The sequence below is a fragment of the Bombina bombina genome, chromosome 7 (assembly GCF_027579735.1).
Source record: "Bombina bombina isolate aBomBom1 chromosome 7, aBomBom1.pri, whole genome shotgun sequence".
NCBI lineage: Eukaryota > Metazoa > Chordata > Amphibia > Anura > Bombinatoridae > Bombina > Bombina bombina.
The window spans coordinates 284,855,181-284,862,580 of NC_069505.1; the positions used below are offsets into that span (position 1 = coordinate 284,855,181).

Consider the following 7,400-nt stretch of genomic DNA (forward strand, 5'->3'; position numbering starts at 1 on the left):
TTTTCTGCAGATCTTGTTAGCTGTACAAGATATCACATATATACATATTTAAAAAAATGTTTGCCCTGCCTACTACAGAGGTACTATACAATAGTGCTGAATATAGGTTTAATGAATCTAGGCCGTATATTGATACAGGGAGTACAGAATTATTAGGCAAATGAGTATTTTGACCACATCATCCTCTTTATGCATGTTGTCTTACTCCAAGCTGTATAGGCTCGAAAGCATACTACCAATTAAGCATATTAGGTGATGTGCATCTCTGTAATGAGAAGGGGTGTGGTCTAATGACATCAACACCCTATATCAGGTGTGCATAATTATTAGGCAACTTCCTTTCCTTTGGCAAAATGGGTCAAAAGAAGGACTTGACAGGCTCAGAAAAGTCAAAAATAGTGAGATATCTTGCAGAGGGATGCAGCACTCTTAAAATTGCAAAGCTTCTGAAGCGTGATCATCGAACAATCAAGCGTTTAATTCAAAATAGTCAACAGGGTCGCAAGAAGCGTGTGGAAAAACCAAGGCGCAAAATAACTGCCCATGAACTGAGAAAAGTCAAGCGTGCAGCTGCCAAGATGCCACTTGCCACCAGTTTGGCCATATTTCAGAGCTGCAACATCACTGGAGTGCCCAAAAGCACAAGGTGTGCAATACTCAGAGACATGGCCAAGGTAAGAAAGGCTGAAAGACGACCACCACTGAATAAGACACACAAGCTGAAATGTCAAGACTGGGCCAAGAAATATCTCAAGACTGATTTTTCTAAGGTTTTATGGACTGATGAAATGAGAGTGAGTCTTTATGGGCCAGATGGATGGGCCCGTGGCTGGATTGGTAAAGGGCAGAGAGCTCCAGTCCGACTCAGACGCCAGCAAGGTGGAGGTGGAGTACTGGTTTGGGCTGGTATCATCAAAGATGAGCTTGTGGGGCCTTTTCGGGTTGAGGATGGAGTCAAGCTCAACTCCCAGTCCTACTGCCAGTTTCTGGAAGACACCTTCTTCAAGCAGTGGTACAGGAAGAAGTCTGCATCCTTCAAGAAAAACATGATTTTCATGCAGGACAATGCTCCATCACACGCGTCCAAGTACTCCACAGCGTGGCTGGCAAGAAAGGGTATAAAAGAAGAAAATCTAATGACATGGCCTCCTTGTTCACCTGATCTGAACCCCATTGAGAACCTGTGGTCCATCATCAAATGTGAGATTTACAAGGAGGGAAAACAGTACACCTCTCTGAACAGTGTCTGGGAGGCTGTGGTTGCTGCTGCACGCAATGTTGATGGTGAACAGATCAAAACACTGACAGAATCCATGGATGGCAGGCTTTTGAGTGTCCTTGCAAAGAAAGGTGGCTATATTGGTCACTGATTTGTTTTTGTTTTGTTTTTGAATGTCAGAAATGTATATTTGTGAATGTTGAGATGTTATATTGGTTTCACTGGTAAAAATAAATAATTGAAATGGGTATATATTTGTTTTTTGTTAAGTTGCCTAATAATTATGCACAGTAATAGTCACCTGCACACACAGATATCCCCCTAAAATAGCTATAACTAAAAACAAACTAAAAACTGCTTCCAAAACTATTCAGCTTTGATATTAATGAGTTTTTTGGGTTCATTGAGAACATGGTTGTTGTTCAATAATAAAATTAATCCTCAAAAATACAACTTGCCTAATAATTCTGCACTCCCTGTATATACATGTAAAATTATACCTGATTCTGAAATTTAAGAGTATATTGCACAGGTGCAACATAACAGAATTACTCCAAGTCGTCTTGATATACTGTTAAAATGCTGAGAGCCACGCTTCAATGTCTGGCAGGGCTGGTGGGCGAGCTATCTGTGAAAGCGCTGGGACAGTGGAGGTTTGGGGCCACATTAAGAAACATTGGCTTATCGTGGCCAGATTGCTTTGTGAGCTATTTGAGGAAATGTTTGTAAGTGCGCTAGAAAAGCTATTTTTATGTTTCTGTTACCAGAAATTACCCCTGCAGGTTCTGTGGCGCTAGGTCTGAATGGGAGGAGTCTAAAGGTCATGTGCAGTATGTCTTCCATTCAGTGCTTAGTTATTCTGCATGGAAGCCCTAGCATTATTGTTCTCAGCCTCCTGATCTTGACCCTGGACTGCCTTCTGACCAAGGCACCTTGTCTAACCATTGCCTTTACTATTAAAGGGGTACTAAACCCAAATGTTTTCTTTCATGATTCAGATAGAGCAGCAATTTTTTGCAACTTTTAATTTTATTCCTATTATCAATTTTTCTTCATTCTCTTGCTATCTTTATTTGAAAAAGCAGGAATCTAAGCTAAGGGGCCGGCTCATTTTTTATTCCGCACGCTGGATAGCACTTGCTGATTGGTGGCTACAAAAGCGTGCTTCCATAGGCTCCTATGGGAGCCTCATTCTGATGGTGTCAGAGACGGCATCAGAACTTCAAGACCAGGGAAGGGGGTAATTAGCACAGCGATGGGAGCAAATATAAATATATATGTATATGAATATATACTTATATATTTATGTGTTAATATGTGTATATACACATAGTAACACACAAATATATATTCATATACATATATATATTTACTGGGAACACACAGTTCCTTGACTGCAATGTAAAGACACTTTTCAGTGCTGTTTTTTTCTAACATATATATATATATATATATGATACAGATAAATACAAGTATATATACAGTTTAACATCCTTTTGATAAATGGAATTGAGTAAGACACTTTGGGCACCCTGAGACGTACCTGCAGTCTCTGACACATTCACGTGGGCTGAGCTGTCATTCCAGCAAAATGGGCTTCCCACTATCTGACAGGGGGTCTCAGTTTATACGCTGCTGTGTTGCACATTCATTTCAGACAAGCAGAGGTCCTCTTAGAAGTCAATGGGAAATAATGGCCTTAAATGGAAGTTCATTCAATTTGGTCAGGAGATCTGTAGGGAAGGAAATAAAAGAGCAATTTGTTACAACAGGACAGTGTATGCAAACAGATAGAGTATGTATTTATCTGAGAACAGAAGTAACGTGACTAATAATACAGTCATTATACCATGTAATGTAATGTAGTCAGTATACCCTGTAACGTAATGCAGTCATTATACCCTGTAATGTAATGTAGTCAGTATACCCTGTAATGTAATGCAGTCATTATACCCTGTAACGTAATGCAGTCATTATACCCTGTAATGTAATGTAGTCAGTATACCCTGTAATGTAATGCAGTCATTATACCCTGTAACGTAATGCAGTCATTATACCCTGTAACGTAATGCAGTCATTATACCCTGTAATGTAATGCAGTCATTATACCATGTAATGTAATGCAGTCATTATACCCTGTAATGTAATGCAGTCATTATACCCTGTAACATAATGCAGTCATTATACCCTGTAACGTAATGCAGTCATTATACCCTGTAACGTAATGCAGTCATTATACCCTGTAACGTAATGCAGTCATTATACCCTGTAACGTAATGCAGTAATTACACCCTGTAACGTAATGCAGTCATTATACCCTGTAACGTAATGCAGTCATTATACCCTGTAACGTAATGCAGTCATTATACCCTGTAACGTAATGTAGTCAGTATACCCTGTAACGTAATGCAGTCATTATACCCTGTATTGTAATGCAGTCATTATACCCTGTAATGTAATGTAATGCAGTCATTATACCCTGTAATGTAATGCAGTCATTATACCATGTAATGTAATGCAGTCATTATACCCTGTATTGTAATGCAGTCATTATACCCTGTAATGTAATGTAATGCAGTCATTATACCCTGTAATGTAATGCAGTCATTATACCCTGTAATGTAATGTAATGCAGTCAGTATACACTGTAATGTAATACAGTCATTATACCCTGTAACGTAATGCAGTCATTATACCCTGTAACGTAATGCAGTCATTATACCCTGTAACGTAATGCAGTCATTATACCCTGTAACGTAATGCAGTCAGTATACCCTGTAACGTAATGCATTCAGTATACCTTGTAACGTAATGCAGTCAGTATACCCTGTAACGTAATGCAGTCAGTATACCCTGTAACGTAATGCAGTCATTATACCCTGTAACGTAATGCAGTCATTATACCCTGTAACGTAATGCAGTCATTATACCCTGTAACGTAATGCAGTCAGTATACCCTGTAACGTAATGCAGTCATTATACCCTGTAACGTAATGCAGTCATTATACCCTGTAACGTAATGCAGTCATTATACCCTGTAACGTAATGCAGTCAGTATACCCTGTAACGTAATGCAGTCAGTATACCCTGTAACGTAATGCAGTCAGTATACCCTGTAACGTAATGCAGTCAGTATACCCTGTAACAAAATGCAGTCAGTATACCCTGTAACGTAATGCAGTCAGTATACCCTGTAACGTAATGCAGTCATTATACCCTGTAACGTAATGCAGTCATTATACCCTGTAATGTAATGCAGTCATTATACCCTGTAACGTAATGCAGTCATTATACCCTGTAACGTAATGCAGTCAGTATACCCTGTAACGTAATGCAGTCAGTATACCCTGTAACGTAATGCAGTCATTATACCCTGTAACGTAATGCAGTCATTATACCCTGTAATGTAATGCAGTCATTATACCCTGTAACGTAATGCAGTAATTATACCCTGTAACGTAATGCAGTCATTATACCCTGTAACGTAATGCAGTCATTATACCCTGTAACGTAATGCAGTCATTATACCCTGTAACGTAATGCAGTCAGTATACCCTGTAACGTAATGCATTCAGTATACCTTGTAACGTAATGCAGTCAGTATACCCTGTAACGTAATGCAGTCAGTATACCCTGTAACGTAATGCAGTCATTATACCCTGTAACGTAATGCAGTCATTATACCCTGTAACGTAATGCAGTCATTATACCCTGTAACGTAATGCAGTCAGTATACCCTGTAACGTAATGCAGTCATTATACCCTGTAACGTAATGCAGTCATTATACCCTGTAACGTAATGCAGTCATTATACCCTGTAACGTAATGCAGTCATTATACCCTGTAACGTAATGCAGTCAGTATACCCTGTAACGTAATGCAGTCAGTATACCCTGTAACGTAATGCAGTCAGTATACCCTGTAACGTAATGCAGTCAGTATACCCTGTAACAAAATGCAGTCATTATACCCTGTAACGTAATGCAGTCAGTATACCCTGTAACGTAATGCAGTCATTATACCCTGTAACGTAATGCAGTCATTATACCCTGTAATGTAATGCAGTCATTATACCCTGTAACATAATGCAGTCATTATACCCTGTAACGTAATGCAGTCAGTATACCCTGTAACGTAATGCAGTCAGTATACCCTGTAACGTAATGCAGTCATTATACCCTGTAACGTAATGCAGTTATTATACCCTGTAATGTAATGCAGTCATTATACCCTGTAACGTAATGCAGTTATTATACCCTGTAATGTAATGCAGTCATTTTACCATGTAATGTAATGCAGTCATTATACCCTTTAATGTAATGCAGTCATTATACCCTTTAATGTAATGCAGTCATTATACAATGTAATGTAAAGCAGTCAGTATACCATGTGATGTAATGCAGTCATTATATTTTGTAATGTAATTAAGTCATTTATAAAAAAAAATATAAATGCACATAAATCGCCCTATCTGATTAATTACCTGCTCTAGTAAGATGCCTTAGTATTTTTTTTTACCCCTGTGACATAAGCTAATGGAATTTAATGTGTATAAGAATTAAAAGCACTAAAGATATTGCAGGATTTTCTTTAGCCCTTGGGAATAATGCTGCTTGAGCTGCTTTTTTTTCCTCACCATTACTATGACACTCAGATTAAAATGACTCTTGGAAATAAAGTGCACAAAGAATAAGGAAACTGACTGAATAATTGCACAGCTGAGTTGTAAGCAGCCCAAAAAATATCCCATTTATCTGTAAGCTATTCCTTATAAGTAGCATAACAGATTCACACAGACCAGTAGTTCAGAGATAGCAGGTTGGTTTTCAGGTCTACCCCATAAAAAGCACCCTTGGACATTACATGTGAGATTTATAGTGAAGAGAAATGAAAACTTCAACCTAAAAGTATATATATAAATGTATAAACACAGTATATAAACATATATATAAATATATATGTGTGTATATATATATATACAGTATATATATATATATATATATATATATATATATATATATATATATATATATATATATATATATATATATATATATGCACAGCCCTGTCATTGGTCCTCTTCTCTTCTCAATCTACACATCATCAATGGGTCTCTTAATAAAGTCCCAAGGGCTTCAATATCATTTGTATGCCGACAACACCCAAATCTACCTCTCTGCACCAGACCTATCTCTTTCCTTGCTTACCCGTGTAACTAACTATTTCTCTTATATCTCTTCCTGGATGTCCTCTCACTACCTTAAGCTAAATCTCTACAAAACCGAGCTCCTTATTTTCGCTCCTTCTTCCAAAAGTCCACCCCCCATTTTTATATAACTGCATCATTACCCCTACCCTGCATGTCACACTTGACTTGATTTTTCTTTCACTTCTCAAATTCAGTCCTTGGCCAAATCCTGCCGCTTCCACCTTAAAAACATCTAAAAAATTAGACATTTCCTTACACAAGACACAACTAAGATTTGAGACCACTCTCTCATCCTTTCCCACCTCGACTACTGCAACTCCATCCTCTCTGGTCTTCCCAGCTGCTGCCTAGCTCCATTATAATCCATAATGAATGCCTGTACCAGGCTCATTTTCCTTACACATCGCTCTTCATCTGCTGCAACTCTCTGCCAAGCCCTTCACTGGCTTCCTCTTGCCTCCAGGATTAAACACAAAATTTGGACTCTGACATACAAGGCACCCAACTGCACTGCTCCTCCCTATATCTCAGACGTTGTCTCCAGATACTCTCCCTCCCATCTGTCATGGATACCTCCTCCCATATTGTGGGTTATTGTGTCCCCACTAGCTTCCCTTGTATTGTTACCCTGATTGTAAATTGTCACGGAAAGAGCTGATCTCTGCTGCCTGGCCCCTTCATGCCATGCCGGGCTTATGGAACTACTTGCCGGCCGGGCTTGCTAGTGGTCCCCGCTGAACTTTAACCTAGGTCGCTTTAGAGGCCCTTTGCCCCAGAGCTCCGCTCTTTTGGGGATTTGTTAGGCCTTTGGTGGACAGGGGTTGGGGTGAGTGCTGAGGGGGAGCTCGTTTGAGAATGGGGGGTTTTGGCCACCCCCCACCTTAGGCTGTTCCTGAGTACCTTTGCCAGGCTGTCACTCTGGTCGCCAGTAATGGATCATGTCGCTTTTTGGATTGTGGCATCTGGGGACCA

At 39.3% G+C, this 7,400-nt stretch overlaps 1 protein-coding gene across 1 annotated transcript in view; it reads right to left on the reverse strand.

Annotated features, from left to right (window-relative positions):
- LOC128666307 (G-protein coupled receptor 22) overlaps positions 1–6,963 on the reverse strand; it is a 93,652-nt gene extending 86,689 nt beyond the window's left edge. The window contains exons 1-2 of the mRNA XM_053720810.1: positions 6,575–6,963; positions 2,763–2,952 (exon numbers count right to left, since the gene is read on the reverse strand). The gene's annotated coding sequence lies outside the window, so the exon portion shown is untranslated. The remainder of the gene's footprint in view (positions 1–2,762; positions 2,953–6,574) is intronic.
- Positions 6,964–7,400: the final 437 nt, after the last annotated feature.